At 41.0% G+C, this 19,493-nt stretch overlaps 1 protein-coding gene across 3 annotated transcripts in view; it reads left to right on the forward strand.

The window, feature by feature from the left end:
- MSH2 (mutS homolog 2) overlaps positions 1-19,493 on the forward strand; it is a 90,082-nt gene that overhangs the window by 25,361 nt on the left and 45,228 nt on the right. The window lies entirely within an intron of this gene.

The raw sequence follows: 19,493 nt of genomic DNA on the forward strand, positions 1-19,493 counted from the left end.
ACGAACGAACATTACATTGAGGATGATAATTAGGAAAACAGGAATAACAAGTGTTAACCTGTTTATGTGACTATGTGCATGGGAGGAATGTGCGTATATTCGATTTACAAACCCAATCTTAAAATTGACACTCTGAATTAGTTCAAAGCTGTGTCATTATTTATGGGAACGAAAATCAGTTTGATAATAGCAATCAGTGCATTTGTTGTATATGAAAACCCAAAATAGTCTTATGTACTGACATATATTTATTTATTTTTATTTATTTATTTATTTGTTTTTATAAACCGCCCTTCTCCCGAGGGACTCGGGGCGGTGTACAGAATAAGGTAGGCATACAGAATGAACAATAGTGAAAACAAACAATAGTAAAATACAAACTGGGACCCCAATTAGAGCTATCAGGCCAGGCCGGACTGCTGGAACAGGTAAGTTTTTAATTCGCGCCGGAAGGTGCGGAGGTCGGGGGCCATCCGGATTTCGGTTGGTAAGCTGTTCCAGAGGGCTGGCGCACCCACTGAGAATGCCCTCCCCCTGGGGGCCACCAGCCGACATTCCTTGAGCGGTGGCACCCTGAGGAGGCCCTCTCTGTGGGAGCGCACAGGACGGTGGGGTGCTGACATTGGCAGAAGGTGCTCCCGTAGGTAGTCCGGACCCATGCCATGTAGGGCTTTGTATGTCATTGTTAGCACCTTGAACTTCACATGGAAGGCAACTGGAAGCCAGTGCAGCGCACGGAGGAGAGGTGTGATATGGGAGTATCGGGAGGCTCCCAAGAGTGTCCGTGCCGCCGCACTTTGCACCAGTCGAAGCTTCCGAGTGGATCTCAAGGGCAGCCCCAAGTAGAGAGCGTTACAGTAGTCTAGGCGAGAGGTCACAAGAGCATGGGTGACTGTACGTAAGGCATCCAGGTCCAGATAAGGCCGTAATTGGCGAACTAGTCGAACCCGGGAGAAGGCCCCCTTGGTCACAGCTCCTATGTGATCTTCCAGGGAGAGCTGCGAGTCAAGGAGGACACCCAGGTTGCGGGCCCTATCAACAGGGGGTAGTAACTTGTCCCCGATGTTAAGGGATGGGATGTTCTGAGTATCCTGGCTTGCCGGTACGTACAGCCATTCAGTCTTGTCCGGGTTCAGTTGAAGCCTGTTCCTCCCCATCCATTCCCGGACCGCTTTCAGGCAGCGGGACATCACGTCGAGGGCATCACTGATGTTGTTTGGAGTTGAGATGAAAAGCTGGGTGTCATCAGCATACTGATGGTACCCTACTCCAAAGCTGCGAATGATCTCGCCCAGCGGTTTCATGTAGATGTTGAACAGGAGAGGCGAGAGGACCGACCCCTGAGGGACTCCGCAAGCGAGAGGCCTCGGGGTCGACCTCTGTCCCCCTGCCAACACCGACTGCGAGCGACCCTGGAGAAAGGAGGAGAACCAACGCAGAACCGTGCCTCCCACTCCCAGTCCCCTGAGGCGTCGCAGCAAGATACCATGGTCGATGGTATCGAAAGCCGCCGAGAGGTCTAATAAGACTAGGACAGAGGAATGGCCCCTGTCCCGGGCTCTCCAGAGATCATTTATCAGAGCGACCAATGCCGTCTCCGTGCTGTAGCCCGGCCTGAAGCCCGATTGGTACGGGTCTAGATAAACCGCTTCATCCAGGATCTGAGGGAGTTGGTGCGCCACCACGCTCTCAACAACCTTCGCAAGGAAGCGAAGATTGGAGACTGGACGAAAGTTATTCAATGAGGATGGGTCCAAGGTGGGCTTCTTGAGGAGAGGTCTCACCACCGCCTCCTTCAAGGCTGTGGGGAAGTGACCCTCACTCAGAGAAGCGGAGATGACCGCCAGGAACCAGCCTCGTGTCCCCTCTCGAGCTGCATATGCCAGCCAGGAAGGGCACGGGTCCAGTAAGCATGTGGAGGAGCTCAACCTCCTCATAATCCTGTCCACTTCCTTAGGAGTCACAGGATCAAATTCCTCCCAGATGACGTCGACAAGACTGTCCATGCCTTGTTCTTCCAACTCAGCCCAGTTGGAGTCCAGGCCATTTCGGATCCGAGCAATTTTATCCAGCAGATATTGACCGAATTCCTCGGCTCGACCCTGCAAGGGTTCCTCCCTCACCTCTTGGTTCAGTAGGGAGCGAGTCACCCTGAACAAGGCGGCCGGGCGATTATCTGCGGACGCGATGAGGGTGGAAAAGTAGTTGGATTTTGCCACCCTTATCGCAGCGAGATAAGACCTGGTGAGGATTCTTAATCGCAATCGGTCGGATTCGGATCGACTGGATCTCCAACGGCTCTCTAGGCCCCGTCTCCGACGCTTCATTTCCCGGAGCTCCGCGGTGAACCATGGGGCTCGCTGGGATCTGCGCCGGGTCAGAGGCCGCAAGGGTACAACTCGGTCCAGAGCCTCCGTGGCTGCCTTCTCCCAGGCTTCCACTAAGGCATCCGCCGAGCTGTGAGCAGGGAGTGCATGTGTGTCCCCAAGCGCTGCCTGGAACCTATCAGGGTCCATTAGGCGCCTAGGGCGGTACCATCTGGTTGGCACCGCGCACCCACGGCGGGGGGTGGCAAAGGGGAAGTCTAGCCGCACGAGGTGATGATAGGTCCATGACAGGGGCATAACAGTCGTGGCACCCCCACCGATATCATCGCGCCACCGTCCAGACAAGAACACCAAGTCTGGGGTGTGGCCTCTCTCATGAGTCGGTCCAGAAATTATTTGCGACAGGTCCATGGCCGCCATGGAAGCCATGAACTCCCGAGCCAGATCGGACGATCCTCCCAGGGACGGTAGGTTAAAGTCGCCCAAGACCATGAGTCTTGGGAATTCAACCACCAACCCTGAGAGGACATCGAGTAGCTCGGGCAGGGCTGCCGCTGCACGATTAGGTGGTAGGTATGCCAGCAGCAGGCCCAACTGCGCCCCCGGGCCGTATCTCAGTAGGAGAGACTCACACCCGTGAGTGTGTGATTCTAGCTTGGGAGAAGTGATAAGAAAAATTTCTAACCAGATTCTGAAAGTATCATTCCTGAAATTATGCCTGATTGATCTAGCTGCTGATACTGACCTTTTATTATTGCTTTGATAGCATTTTATTATGTTTTGCGCTCATTTGCTAATCTTGCATTGCATTTTTAATGAAGTGTGTTGCTTTGAGGTCTGTGAAAGAGAATAATTCAATTAAGTAAGTATGAAAGAATTGATGTTGTGCTGTTTGCTTGCTCCTAGCTAATTTCATTAAGAATGTAGCTTAGTCTATACACACACACACACACAACTGTGCCATGAACAACTTTAAAGGTAATTATTACCAACAACTTGAATTGCACCCAGAAGCAAACTATCAACCAATGCAGCTTGCACAGCAGTGGTGCTATATGGGCCATTCTTTGAGCCCTCAAAACTGCCCATGCCACCACACCAGCTGTACCTTTCAAATGCTCTTCAAGGGTAGTCCCATGTAGGGCCTCTTACAATAATCCAATCTGATCCAGGAAAGGCCGCAACTGGCACACAACCCAAAGTTGTGCAAAGGCTGTCGTAGCTGTGACTGCCACCTGCTCCTTGAGCAGGAGTCGTGAGTCCAGGAGAACCCCCAAGTTGTGGACCAGATCTATCTCAGGTAGTGCCACCCCATCAAGAGTCAGAGATGGCAAAGTCACGGATCACAGAGCCTCATGTACCCAAAGCCATTTGGTCTTGCCAGAGTTCAGTCAAAGCCTGTTATTCCCCATCCAGAGCACCCACAGCTTGCAAGCACCACAAGAGGGTGGCTGTGGAGATAAAGAGTTTGATTTCATCAGCATACTGCAGATACCTCAAACCACGGTGGCGGATGAACTCACCCAGCGGTTTCATATAGATGTTGAAAAGGAGCAGTTTAAAGAAGGATTTAAACCAAGGATTGCTAAACTTTTTACTATCATTGTTCATATACAAATGAACAATGAAAACAATACAATGAAACTTTGGGAAAGGTGCATTTATTGTAATACAGGTAGCCCTTGAGTTGCGACTATAATGGAGCCTACTCATTAGGGTTGGAAGTCAAAACGACGTTAAATTGCCTCAGGAACCGACCAACCATCCTTGCTTTCCCCAGTGCATTTGTTATATGAATACATGGGTCGTTCTGGGGGGCCTAGTGCAGGCACAGGCCTGCCTTTCCTCACCCCGAGATACCCCATGCTCCACTTCCCACCCCTTGGGTGCCTTGCATGCTGGCCCACCGCACAGTTGACTGTCTTGCCAGCAAAAAACAATGGGGAAGGAAATGCCGGGAGTGCCTGCATTTCCTAATTCTTCCCTGCCCTTCCTACCGCCACAGTGCCCTGCCTTTCTGGGGCAGAAAAAGGACCAGTTTCCTAGTCTTTCAGTTTTCTGGCTGATCGGCTAGCCGTCTGGAGGCTGCAAAACTCTCTTCCCTCTCAAGACTTTGGGAAGCCAACTCCTATATAAAAGATGGCAGCTTCAGGATGAGCTTCCCAGAACTTTTCCCTTGCTTAATCCCCTCCCTCCCCAAGAAAGCCTCAAGATTCAAGGTGCTGGTGATGACCTATAAAGCTCTAAATGGCTTGGGTCCGGGATATCTGAGGGAATACCTGCTGCCGGCATCAAGCTCCCTTCGTCCTGTGCGCTCCCACAGGGAGGGTCTTCTCAGGGTACCGCCGGTAAAAGATTGCCGGCGGATAACACCCAGGGGGAGGGCCTTCTCTGTGGGTGCGCCTGCCCTTTGGAACCAGCTGCCCGTAGAGCTTAGGACTGCCCCTGACCTTCGCTCATTCCGCCGGGACCTGAAGACTTGGCTCTTTGAGCTTTCTGGCCTGGACTGAGAGTATTAATTGGGGTTTTAATTGGATTTTAATTGGGGTTTTATATTTATTCAAGGTCTAAATGTAATTATTTTAACTGTTCTTAATTTTTGTAATTGTTGTATTGTTATTTTAAAAACCTTGTGAACCGCCCTGAGTCCTACGGGAGAAGGGCGGTATATAAGTCTAATAAAGATAAAGATAAAGATTTCCTCAATAAATAAAAGCTGGGAGGGAGAGACTTGCTGACACCCACCCACCCCCAATTAGGTACTAAACTAAACTGCCTGTGCTCTCCAATCTCTGTCCCTTATAAAACCATACCTTGACTCCAAGCTGAAGAGTAGAGGAGCAAAGCAAGCATGGGAAAGAAAATCTTTTTCCCTTTAACTGGAGGGGGAAAAAATCATTTCCAAAAGTTAACAAACTAGAGACTTTAAGGACTCTGGGTCTTTCTTTGCAGGCTTACCTGTTTATCTGATGCCTGTACAGGCAGTCTACAGTCTAGCCCTTAAGTCCTAGGTGTGTTCTTATGTTCTCTTTTATCAGTATATCTTTGCGTTCATTTTCTTCTATTTTACCCATCCTTTGCATCTTCCTTGATTTTGTGTAATTTTCCTATCCCTATTTGATTGTTATCTTCAGTTTATTTGAGTATTCGTTTATAAGTCCATCGTGCTCTGGAAATCAAGATTTAGCTGGACACATCTGTTTCTTTTTCTCTTTCCTTCTGTCATTTTCTACTGTATCAGTAGATATGTCACTTTTGTTTTCTGCATTTTAGGATATTTTTGCTTGATGATTGATATTGAGCCATATCTTTGCAAGAGTTCATGATCTAAGTCAGAGTTAGCACAAAGTCCTGTTTTTTTGATTCATGAATATAGCGTCTCCATTTATGTTTAAAGAAAATATAGTCAGATTTTGCAGTTGTCCATCTATTGATATCCATGTATAGAGTTGATTTTTAATTGTTGGAAGAAAGTTTTTGCTATAAAGTTTTCTTTTTTAGTAGAATTCTACCAGTCTGTTTTCTACTTTAAAAGTAAAAAACTGGATTTCGCTTGGAAATGAACAATTATGACTATTCTAAGAAATAACTTGGGGAAATATTTTGTACATATTTTAATAGATATAAGCAGGTATGATATTTAAGGTAAGGTCCAGTAGTTCTGATTTTTAATATAGCAAGTTTGGCCTATTTTTTACGTTTACAGTAACTATACTACAATATCTATGGAGATTTTCAATCATCTGGCTCATGGTTGTCCCAAAGGTGCTTTTTTTTTCTTCCAAAAGGCAACTAGATTGTTGTTGTTAGCTGCGAAGTCGTGTCCGACCCATCGCGACCCTATGGACAATGTTCCTCCAGGCCTTCCTGTCCTCTACCATCTTCTGGAGTCCATTTAAGCTCACGCCTACAGCTTCAGTGACTCCATCCAGCCACCTCATTCTCTGTCGTCCCATTCTTCTATTGCCCTCGATCTTTCCCAGCATTAGGCTCTTCTCCAGTGAGTCCTTCCTTCTCATTAGGTGGCCAAAGTATTTGAGTTTTAGCTTCAGGATCTGGCCTTCTAAAGAGCAGTCAGGGTTTATCTCCTCTAGGACTGACCGGTTTGATCGCCTTGCAGTCCAAGGGACTCGCAGGAGTCTTCTCCAGCACCATAGTTCAAAGGCCTCAATTCTTTGGCGCTCAGCCTTTCTTATGGTCCAACTTTCACTGCCATACATTGCAACTGGGAAGACCATAGCCTTGACTATACGCACTTTTGTTGACAGGGTGATGTCTCTGCTTTTTAGTGTGCTGTCTAGATTTGCCATGGCTTTCCTCCCCAGGAGCAAGCGTCTTTTAATTTCTTGGCTACAGTCCCCATCTGCAGTGATCTTGGAGCCCAGGAAAATAAAATCTGTCACTACCTCCATTTCTTCCCCATCTATTTGCCAGGAATTGAGAGGGCCAGATGCCATGATCTTGGTTTTCTTAATGTTAAGTTTCAACCCAAGTTTTGCACTCTCCTTCTTCACCCGCAACAAGAGGCTCTTTAGTTCTTCTTCACTTTCTGCCATTAGAGTGGTATCATCTGCGTATCTTAGGTTGTTGATATTTCTTCCGGCAATCTTAATTCCAACTTTTGATTCATCTAGCCCTGCCTTTCTCATGATGTGCTCTGCATATAAGTTAAATAGGCAGGGTGACAGTATACAGCCTTGCCGGACTCCTTTCCCAATTTTGAACCAATCAGTGGTTCCGTGTCCAGTTCTCACTGTTGCTTCTTGACCCGCATATAGGTTTCTCAAGAGACAAATAAGATGGTCTGGTACTCCCATCTCTTTAAGAACTTGCCACAGTTTGTTATGATCCACACAATCAAAGGCTTTAGCATAGTCAATGAAGCAGAAGTAGATGTTTTTCTGGAACTCCCTAGCTTTCTCCATGATCCAGCGTATGTTGGCAATTTGATCTCTAGTTCCTCTGCCTCTTCGAAATCCTGCCTGTACTTCTGGTAGTTCTCGATCCACATACTGCTGAAGTCTAGCTTGTAGGATTTTAAGCATGACTTTACTAGCATGAGAAATGAGTGCAATGGTGCGATAGTTTGAACATTCTTTGGCACTGCCTTTCTTTGGAATTGGAATGTAAACTGATCTTTTCCAATCCTGTGGCCACTGTTGAGTTTTCCAAATTTGCTGGCAAATTGAGTGTAGCACTTTTACTGCACTGTCTTTTAAGATTTTGAATAGCTCAGCTGGAATACTGTCACCTCCACTAGCTTTGTTGTTGCTCAGCTTTTCTAAGGCCCACTTCACTTCACATTCTAGGATGTCTGGCTCGAGGTCAGTGACCAACTCATTGTGATTATCTGGGACATTAAGCTCATTCTTGTATAGTTCTTCTGTGTAATTTTGCCACCTCTTCTTAATCTCTTCTGCCTCTGTTAGGTCCCTGCCATTTTGGTCCTTTATCATGCCCATTTTTGCATTAAACGTTCCCTTCATCTCTCCAATTTTCTTGAAAAGATCTCTGGTCCTCCCTATTCTATTGTTTTCTTCTATTTCTTTGCACTGTTCATTTAAGAAGGCATTCTTATCTCTTCTAGCTATTCTCTGGAATTCTGCATTCAATTGGGCATATCTATGTTTTTCTCCCTTGCCTTTTGCTTCCCTCCTTTCCTCAGCTATTTGCAAAGCTTCCTCAGCCATTTTGCTTTCTTGCATTTCTTTTTCTTTGGGATGGTTTTGGTTGCTACCTGTTGTACAATGTCGCGAACCTCTGTCCATAGTTCTTCAGGCACACTGTCTATCAGATCTAATTCCTTAAATCTATTTGTCACCTCTACTGTATATTCAACAGGGATATGATTTAATTCATACCTGAGTGGCCTAGTGCTTTTCCCTACTTTCTTCAGTTTAAGCTTAAACTTTGCAAGGAGAAGCTCATGATCTGAGCCACAGTCAGCTCCTGGTCTTGTTTTTACTGACTGTATAGAGCTTCTCCATCTTTGGCTGCAGAGCATATAGTCAATCTGATTTCTGTGTTGACCGTCTGGTGATGTCCATGTGTAGAGCCGTCTCTTGGGTTGTTGGAAAAGAGTGTTTGCTATGACCATCGTATTCTCTTGACAAAATTCTATCAGCCTGTGCCCTGCTTCATTTTGTACTCCAAGGCCAAACTTGCCTGTTATTCCAGTTATCTTTTGGCTTCCTACTTTAGCATTCCAATCCCCCATGATGATAAGGACATCATTTTTTGGTGTTAGTTTTATAAGGTGCTGTAGGGCTTCATAGAACTGGTCAACTAGATTACAGTAGTTCTTAATATGGAAGGAAAGGCATTTTTTTCTTTCCCCTCGTAAAAAGAAAACTCATGGAAGAAAGATGGAAAGGGTTAAGGTTAGGGTTAGGGTTAGTATTATTGTGCTAAAAACTAAAAGTTCATATTCCAAAGATACTTTCCTTCCAAACATACCAATATGGCTTAAAGCTCTACATAGATAGCATGTGGGCTTAAAAGAAGACCTTATGTGGGAAGTTTTATGAATACCTTTTAAATCCTAAGAAAAATATTGCACCAAGATTTGTTTAAAGCATATATTTGATTGCTTGTGTTTAAAGAGGTTGGTTTACTCCAGAATCTTGATAAGAAAAAAGTTTATAATGTTTAGAATTGATTGATCCAGGAACTTATTCCATCTGTGCACTGACAATATTTTAGGAAGCTATCACAACTTGATGCTGCTTCCTTTAAAAGCCATACTGAATAGTCAAGCTATAAATCATAATATACAATGAGAATACCTAAGAATACAAAAAAAAAGTTAACATGAGCTTCAGTGATTATAGAAAGGCCTTTAATTGTATCATCTTTCAAGCTATGGACTATACTTTGAGAAATGAGAACCTCAAAATATCTCATTGTTCTCATTCTAACAAAAAAAACAACACTATATACAGGTCAGGAAACCTCAGTACAGACAATATGTAAAACAGACTGATGCCAGGTTTGCAAAAAACTACAGCTAAGCTGATCACTCTTCCCTTATTTATTCGAGCTACATACTGAATAAATATTAATGAAGCTGGATTGGAAGAAGATGACCATGGTTTTAAAACTGGAGGAAGAAACATCAATAACGTATGCTGTGTTCATGACACTATTCTAATAGTTGAAAATGCAAAGGATCTGCAAAGTCTAAAAGAGTATAGGAGTATAGTGAAAAAAATGGAACTAATATTCTTATCTATAAAAAAAACCCTAAGTAATGACAAGAGTACAACAACCAGTCTTATAATTAATAATGAAAATATAGAAATGGTAAATAGCTTCTGCCTTGTAGAATCAACTTTCAATAGCAAAAGAACAAGCAGTCAAAAAATATGCCACACTTGGTAGAGCAGCCATAGCCTTGTTGGAAGAAATATTTGGATACCTTGATATGTTTCCACCTACAAAGATCAGTGAAAGCATGGTGTTCTTTGTGATATTTTGCTGTTCATAATAATAAAGTTGGAAGGGATCTTGGAGGTCATCTAGTCCAACCCCCTGCTCAGGCAGGAAACCCTATACCATTTCAGACAAATGGCTGGCCAGTCTCTTCTTAAAAACTTCAAGTGTTGGAGCATTCACCACCTCTGGAGGCAGGTTGTTCCACTGGTTAATTGTTCTAACTGTCAGGAAGTTTCTCCTTAGTTCTGGGTTGCTTCTCTCCTTGATTAGTTTCCATCTGTTGCTTCTTGTCCTGCTTTCAGGTGCTTTGGAGAATAGCTTGACTCCCTCTTCTTTGTGGCAGCCCCTGAGATATTGGAATACTGCTATCATGTCACGCCTAGTCCTTCTCTTCATTAAACTAGACATACCCAATTCCAGCAACTGTTCCTTATATGTTTTTAGCCTTCAGTCCTCTAATCATCTTTGTTGCTCTTCTCTGTACTCTTTCTACAGTCTCAACGTCTTTACACCGTGGTGACCAAAACTGGATGCAGTATTCCAAGTGTGGCCTTACCAAGGCATTGTAAAGTGGTATTGATCTTGATTCTACCCCTCTGTTAATGCAGCCTAACACTGTGTTGGCTATTTTGGCAGCTGCAGCACACTGCTGGCTCACACTGTTCAGTCACTAATCTGGTGCACCCATGTTGTTTAGTAGCTAAGTTGTGTCCGACTCTTTATGACCCATGGACCATAGCATACCAGGCCCTTTGTCCTCCTTTGTCTCCTTGAGTCTGCCCAAACTCATGCCCACTGAGTAGATGACATTATCTAACCATCTCATCCTCTGCTATCCCCTTTGGCCTTCAACCTTTCCCAATATCAGGATTTTTTTCCAATGACTGCTCTCTTCTCAATTGGTGGCCAGAGTTTCAGCTTCAGTAATTCTGTGTGATGTTCTATGGAAACTAAAGTAGGACTTTAAAGAAGCAGGATAGCAAAAGTGTCGGTGCCCTTGTTGTATGTATTTAAAAAGGCAGGATAAAAACTCTAATAATAATAATTATTAAGTAAATTCAAATTTAAAATAAATAGTAATAATAATTTAATAATTTAAGTCTATAGCAGATAACATTTGGAAGAGGCTGAGACATACTTCTCTAATTTACTAACTAATAATTAGCAGTAGTAGATATACTTAATCAGATATGCAAGATTTTTTTTATTATAGCCAATCTGAATAACCTTCTTGTGAAGTTGATTTCTTGATGTGATATATCTAGAAGGGCTGACATTTCATACGTATTAAGAAATCTGCTGGTTTTTAGATGCCAAGCTAAAGCCTGAGAATTCAAGGGGGCTTTTATTCTCACATTATATCTAGAAAAATAGATTGCTGTTGACTGAAATTTAAGTAAACATTCTGTTAATTTGGCTTGCTTGATGTGTTTTTGTTTTATTTAGTACATTTCATCAGCTGCTATGGGAATTGTAAATTAAAGATGGTTGTTAAATATATAAATGAATAAATAAATATAACATTAGTCTTTCTAGAGTGTACCACTTCTGAATACTGAGAGGGGTTCCTTTGTCAAGTGTACTGTGCAGACTAGAAAACTGAGTGTTTATAGTAATTAATTGAAAAAGCTTCCCCCAATATATTTTGTAAAACTTCTCCTGCTTCTCATTTTTATCACAGTGAACGCTAAAAAAAAATAGTTCATTGGGCGATTGAATTCTGGTGCCCATATCTCAAGTCTGATTATTATAATTCATTAAAGTAAGATTATGGACAACATAACATTTTGATAGTTCTTGCAGCAATTAATTTTAATGTAAAATATGTAATTTCTAACTAGCATTAAACTGCCAATGCCAGCCCACTAAATATGCCCCTTAAAATGAATGTAAAATTGAATAATTCTGCCTAAGGGGGGTCTTTAATACATAACCAACAGACCACTTATGTGATTTCTCTCTTTGTGTTTACCTAAACAGCAGAACAACTTAGAAGCTTAGAAATAGAAGTTAGGGACCCTCTTCATTGTTTTACTCCCAGCCAAATTAGAGCAACACACAATCTGCTTTTCTATAGCATTTGGCATACCTTTTGCCTTTAAGTAGTAACTGCCCACTAAAATGGAGCATTTTGCTTCAGTATTGCTTACACCAGACATGTCAAACTCGCGATCACGTGACGTATCAGAACTTTTTTCCCATTGCCGGCAATGGGGTGAGCGCGGTTTCCTCGTGACGCCGGCAGTTTGACACCCCTGGTTTACACTGTCAGGCATCACCATCTGGCAAATGCTGTCCTTGGTCTTGAGTGGTATGTGGGAAGTCCTTCTCCAGAAGGAAAGTGGGGCCAGGATGAAATATTTCATTTGCTGTTCATCTAGTGACATGGAGTGTAATTATTGTAATTATCTCCCCCACTGATACTTTAAGAGTTTTTCTTGTATATAGGCAATTGTTAGATATTCCAGTTCATGGAATTTTCTTTCTTTCTCAAATCTGAAGACATCTATGGGGCTTGGTACTATTTCCTTATTATAGCAGTTATAGCTGTTATTTTTCCCCTGGAACTAACAGGAAAGGATAGCTAAAGCTCTTTTTTATGAATTTGATGGTATTTTATCTTTTTGCAACAACTTAGATCTGCTTATATGTTATGAGATCACTTGATTTCATAATTACAATCCTAACAAGCCATTGCAGGCAAGTTGGCAAGACAGTTTTCCGACCTTAATTGCACATATGTTAGAGCACTACAACGTAGATTATATTTTAGGGCATGCAGACATATTTAGATTTCTGAGGATGTGTTAGGACTCTCCTTGCTGCTGAAAGGGATGGTAATTCAAAAAGGATAGAGATAGACCTACCATATATCTGAGTTGTAAAAAACAGACTGCCAGTAGATGGCAGCAAAGAATCAGTTTTCTGCACCTTTTTGCTGATGTCTGGTAGTTGTCTCAATGTTGCACCCAAACATGTTAGGCCTAACAAAATGCTTTCTTATTACAGCAGCAGCAGGAAAGTTATGAAATGTTAGCTAGTCAGGAAAACATTAATAAAGTCCATGCTTTGTATTCAAAAGGCTGGCATCTTTAGGTAAAAGTCCCAAGTGTAACCCTGTGTTGCTCTTGTCCTCCATTGGTAATACTGAGCTCAGTAGTGCAATGGCCTGATTTGGTGCTAGGCAGCTTTCATATGGCATTGAGTTTCAGTTCAAGTGAGTCCAGTCCTATCTAGTTACATAACAGATTCTGCGTTGAGTATTGCATTGAGTATTCTTCACACTGAAGAAGTTTTTTCAGAGTTGGAGCACTGGAACTTACTGGGTTCCTTTATTTTTCCCCCCTAATTACTGCTCTTTTCCTCTTTTCCTCTCACATGTCTTATTTCCACATAAAATGTAGGCTAAAATAGTAGAATCTTGATTAGTTGTGCATTTGTTTTGAACAGTGTATGTAATTATTCTAAAAAATAATAATATTTGCGTTATGTTCAGTTGCCCAAATTATGAGTACTTTGAAACCCTAAAATATGATAATTTGGCAAGAAAACTATACTGTAAGACAGACATGTCAAACACAAGGCCCGGGGGCCGGATCCGGCTCGCAAAGTGGTTTCATGTGGCCCGCGAAGCCATCCTGGAAACAGTGAAGGAACAGCCGCCACTGCCTTGGCCCTGGCCCAGAGACCCTCCTTCTGCCAGAGACCCTCAGATCTGTCCCACTCCTGCCCAGGCCCCCATAGGCACCCTTGATGCGAACGATGTAGAGCTGGCCACGCCCAGCCAGTAGGCCATACGCACTCTGGCCATGCCCATCCAGTAGGCCATGCCCACCCAGGCCATACCCACACGGCCCCCTGAGGGCAACCGCAATGCTGATGCGGCCCTCAATGAAATTGAGTTTGACACCCCTGCTGTAAGAGCATTGTTGATGTAAATGGGATATATTGCTGTCCTTTCTTAACAGAATGAATCCACATTTTGAATTTGGATTTTAAATTGTCTTGGTGTTAGAAATGCCTTAAATTTTGGTTGCTTTAGAGAAAAAAATTAATTGCAGCTTTTCAGTTTTTAGTAATTCTGGTACTCAGATCTTTTAACTGAAAGTATAGTTGTAAGAAATCAAAGCTATGTTCCTAAGCAGGTTCAGGAAATTCTATAAGACAGGTTTTGATTGTTCTGATTAATTGAGCTATATATGTATATATGTACATTCTTATAATCAGCTTTTTAATGAAGGCCTGCTGCTTAAGAAATGTCCTGTACTGCTCTTGTTGCAAAAGTAATACAAAGGTTCAGTTATTGGAGGAGCATGTTAAAAATGAATACTGAACCAATGTATTTTCTTTGTTGTAATAGGAAAATGAATATGATATTCCCCATGGCTGTAGCTTCAGTGTTTAATACTTTGCAGTATTGGATTGCATCTTAAATTGAACTAAAAAAATGGCACTCAGAAATCTGTGGGACAATTTCCTACTTTCCTAGGTCACTGGTGATAACAGAGTTGCTGTGTTTTTGCAAAAGGTGTTTACAGAAAGGGTTCAGCATACCATTGCTGAATTACTTGTAATCAGAACTCTGATTAGTCCTATCCTTATGGATGCTATGGAATTTCATTGCCAAAAAATATGGTGGCATCAGACATTGAGGGTTCTGAGCTAAATTAGATTGATTTGGACAAATTATGGAAATGTTCAAATTGAGTTGTCATTATCATAATCAGTTGAATTTATTTTTTAAAATGTTTTATTGATTTTCTAACTTTACATTTAAGTATTAAAAAAGCAATGTGGCAGCTGAGTTAATCGATAATTCAATGACGTACAAGTATATTTAGTACAAGTCTCAAACTACCACATTAGCTATTTCCTTTCTTTTCCCCTTAATATTTACTGTCTCATATTTAAAATAACACGATTCTTATTATATCAATTTAAAAAAATAACATTTTTACATACATATACAGTATAACATTCTTATTTTCTATTAATTTCCAAATGTCTTACATTTAGTAACAAAAGTTTCTCTTGTTTCAACATCAAATACTTCCTCTCTTTTTCTTTTAATGTCTTCTATCTCATTTTTAAGCTAGTACAGTTCTTATTATATCAGCTAAGTAAAAACATGTTTATTACATTTATCAATAAATTTTTAGCTTATATATATCTTAATTACTTTTACATTCAACCTTTATAAACAAATCAATATTCAAGTTTAACTTTTAATGTTTATACTTCCAAGTTTTAAATAACCAAAGTTTTCTTTATTTCAGTTCATAACACAATCCGGTATTCAAAGTATACATCATGTCTATTTGAGTATATTCTATTTTAATCCTCACTAATAAGTCAAAACCCCAATTTTTTCAGCCTTATTCTAGCTTTCTTTCTTTGCCAACTCGCCTTCCATATCCATGCTTTTAAGTCATCAAATAGATCTCCCTCCGTTATTATATGTATTGTTTGAGATAAAAGAGGCCATCCAGTTGCTGTTTTTTTGGAAGGGCTAACAAATCATCTCTCTATTTTTCCATCTCAACGTATTTGTCCTGAAATGTTTTATCTTCCCTTCGGTTTGTTCTTCTTCTTGATCTTTTCTTTTCCATTTTCAATGTTATCAGTCCCCTTTCTGGGTTTTCAGTTAACTATATTTGTTGATCAGTTGAAACTCAAATACTTTGGCCACCTAATGAGAAGAAGAACTCACTGGAGAAGAGCCTAATGCTGGGAAAGATTGAGGGCAATAGAAGAAGAGGACGACAGAAAATGAGGTGGCTGGATGGAGTCATTGAAGCAGTAGGCGTGAGCTTAAATGGACTCCAGAAGATGGCAGAGAACAGGAAGGCCTGGAGTAATGTTGTCCATGGGATCGCGATGGGTCAGACACCTTGAGTTGCAAAATTGAAGCCAATGGTAACCAGTGCAGCTTGAAAAGTTCTGGTAGCACATAGGCACATAGCTATCCCGAAAATAAGACCTAGCTTGATTTTTACATGTGGGCGTAATATAACCCCCCCCCCCAAATAAACCCTAGTTAAGACTCCATCTACTCTGTCCTGTTGCTTGAGCCTGAAACGGGGCAGTAGGCCACGTGGCACTGCCACAAGGCAAGGCGAGGCAGGTATGTGTGTGGAGCTGCCCCATGCACCCCAAACCCGCTTACCTCAGGGCTCCTCAGCCAGGCCACTTTCTGCTTGTTATCGTTCTTGAGCCTGTCATTCCCCATGCAGACCTCAACAGACTTCAGGAACTGGTACAGTACTTTAGCAACTTCAATTGGTCACACAAGGGTTGAGATATACAACTAAATATTATTATCATACTGCTGATATCTGGCCCATGCTTTCATATTTTTTCTTCTAGAGGTCTCATATAGATATTAAATAGAACAGGGGAAAGTGTCAAGCCCTGAGAAACCCTGTTCAGCAAGTGCCTAGAATTCAGTTTCTCTTCCCCACCAACATTGCCTAGAGCAAGCTTGAAGAACAGAGGTAAAACAGCAGCCTCTGTTTTCAAATCATAAAGAGTCTAGAATGATTAATGGTACTGAAAGCCATTGTGAATTCAAGAAAGACCAGAAGAGTTGCGACAAGTGTAATCAATGCTGTCTCAACGCTATTTGAAATCTAACTGAAAAGGATCCAGAGAATTCATTTCTTCTAATTCTTTGGAATTGCATCCTAAGCATTAAAAAGAGGAAGTTGGCCACCAGATAAAAATTATTGGGTCTAGTAATTGTCCCTTGAGAAGGGATGCATCATCTACAGGTTGCTGAAATAACAGTTTTGAGAACTTTGTGTACTTCCTTGAGACTTATAAATGCATAGGGGGAGAGAACTAATCTGACAGAACCCTCTGTAGCTTCTGAGTTTTAGTATGCTTCTCAAATATTTGTATTCTTGGGTTTAAAATCAGTAATTGATTAAGTGTTCCAGGAAATGTACCAATGTATGAGATCAGGCATTTTCTAAAAGGAAGTATTTTACTTATTTAACAAATCAATAAGATCCTTAGGTATTAGAGCAATGTAGAGAACCCATGAACCTTCTTTTTGTGGCTCTTTTTAGCACAATTTCCTGACATTTTGAAATGGTAAGTACACACATGCTGTGTTTAGTTTTAGCATTTAATGTTGTGAGTCCCACTGGGAAGACCACAGCCTTGGAAAAAACTCAGAAATACAATACAGTACAGTGAAAGAGGACAGGAATTTACCATGTGATATGTGTATTTACATTTCCATACAGTAGTTCAAAGTGTTGAATATATTTTGCTTTATTGCTTATGATGTGCTGTGTAGTTATAAATGGTAACACTGAGGCTGAGCAAGAGATTATTGGGATAGGATTCTACACACACACACACACACACACACACACACACACACACACACCCCAGTATTTCATAATTAGTCCTGTGGCAGTCAGTAATGGATACCCAGGCAACTAATTAAAAATTCTGGGTTTGAGAGCCAGAATGATATAAATTCAGATGTTAATGTGCTATCATTGAAAGGAGAAATAGCCTGTAATAATGCAAGTTCAATGACAGAGTAGTTTTTAGATTTAGCAAGGGTAATTTTTGGATGAAGTTGCAACTAGGTGAACTGAACATTATATGGAGAGAGGGATTGTTTATAGGTTTATATGAATCTGTTTGATTTTGCAGCAGTTTCCTAGAGGATACTCATGTATAGTATTTATGTCTGTATCTACTTAGGTGCTTATACAATCTGTAAATTTGTATACATATGTGCATAACACATAAAGCAAGAGAGCACTAAAGTACTAAAGGATCTGTGATAAGACTTTGGCAAAATAAATGTAACTAAATATAAAAGACTAAGATGTTAATACATGTGTAATGTTTATTTGATCCCCCTTTGTTTTTGTTTGATGTGAAGCTGTTTCTTTTTTTAAAAAAAAGTTTTTTATTCACTTATAACATAAAATATAAAAGCAAATAGTAAGGAACAATGGTAGGGGAAGGGAAAAAAGTGTGGAAAAGGGGGGGAAGAAAAAAAAAAGGTGTTGACTTCCGACTTCCTTTCTTTCAGTAGAATAAAGCATTAACATACAATCTCAACTTTTTACATTTCTATAGTAGCGTGAACTAGCCATTTCTATATCAACAGATCAATCAGTAAAACCCAAAAATCATAGTATCGTTTTTTTCCACCTCAAGCACAAAGTCCAGAAGCGGTTTCCAAGTAGCTGTGAAGCTGTTTCATAGAATATGGGAATATTTTTTTTGAGTATTAGTATAGTATTTAAATAATAAAGTATTTACTGTGTTTCTCCAAAATTAAGACCCGATCTTACATTTTTTTTGCCTCCAAAAGAGGCACTAGGTGCCTTTCGGAGAATGTTTTACCTTAGGACCACCACAGCCAGGCCTCCCACACCCCGACACCTGTCACGCTGCTGCTTGATTTCTTCGGCTGCTTGCCGCCACTGGCTGTGGTGGACCTACCAGTAAGGTGAGCGGGTATGGGGCATATGGGGCAGCTTGATTTTTAGGGGTACACCTTGCCCCAAAACTAGGTCTTACTTTGGAGTAGGGATTATATTAGGCCCATCCCCAAAAATCAAGATAGGGGTTACTATCGGGCTGGGTTTAACTTTCAGGGAAACACGGTAAGAGAATGAGGTTTGTTTGTAAAATCAAGAGTCTCAATTTGCTGTATTAGAGGAGGCAGATGCTAGGTCCCATTACTTCTGACACCAGTTGTTTTATGGAAGAATCATGCAAGAAATAGGGATAAATATATTATTTTCAATATTTATTATTTCCAGTATTTATTATTTATTAAATTAATAAATGTTTCTGAGAATTAAGTAAAGATGTGTGGAAAAACTCTGTAGTACTGCATTTTGGCTTCAGTACAAATTTTCCAATGATAATTTACATCTGCTTTGAATATTATAATAAAGTTTTTAGTTGTCTCTGCTTTTCATTGGATTTGTAAACCAAAGATCCTTACTGAGATACTGTTGTGATTCTATAAATATCATAGAATGCTGAAATAATTGTAATGCTTATCTTTAGGACTCCTAAAGGAGATTCCTGAAATAATGCCTGCTAAATGTTTTAGCACCTGGAATAGGGTTTATAAATATCAATAATTTTCGAAACAAACTCCTTATATATCATTTTCTTGTTTTCCTTAAGTTCCGGTCACCTCCTTGTTTCCTTATATATCTTGCTGGATTTTTCTCTAAAAGTAAAGAATCCATAGTTGCTAAGACCTGACTGTTGCCTAACAACTACTGGGCAAATCTTAGAATAAGATGGTTTTCTGAGGCAACCAAAATAACTTTTTTTTCTTTTTTTAGCAGTTAGTGCTACATTTAGTTGTGATTCATGAGTGCCTCTTGGATCTTGTCCATTATTCTTAGGAATATTGCTGTAATGGTTTTATTTTCTCATCTCACTTTCCCCCTCCTTATTCTTTGTGATGTTCCTGTGGTTAATACAGCTTTGTCATAAAATATTATCAGATTGTTGACTTCCATTTGCTGACATGGAGAGAAGAGGGAATCTTCTGTTGACTTCCAAGTGTTCAGGAAGTGTAGAGAGGAAAGAGCAATAGTAAGCAAGCCAGAAAAAGGCAAGGATATTTTTTGAAATCAGATTTGTTAGGCCACACAGTTGTAGATCTTGATGTTTCAAAAGCCTAGAGTGAATCTATGACAAAGACAATTATAGCACTTGCTATGCTCCACTGGC

Source organism: Vipera ursinii (assembly GCF_947247035.1).
Source record: "Vipera ursinii genome assembly, chromosome: 1".
In the NCBI taxonomy this organism is placed as follows: domain Eukaryota; kingdom Metazoa; phylum Chordata; class Lepidosauria; order Squamata; family Viperidae; genus Vipera; species Vipera ursinii.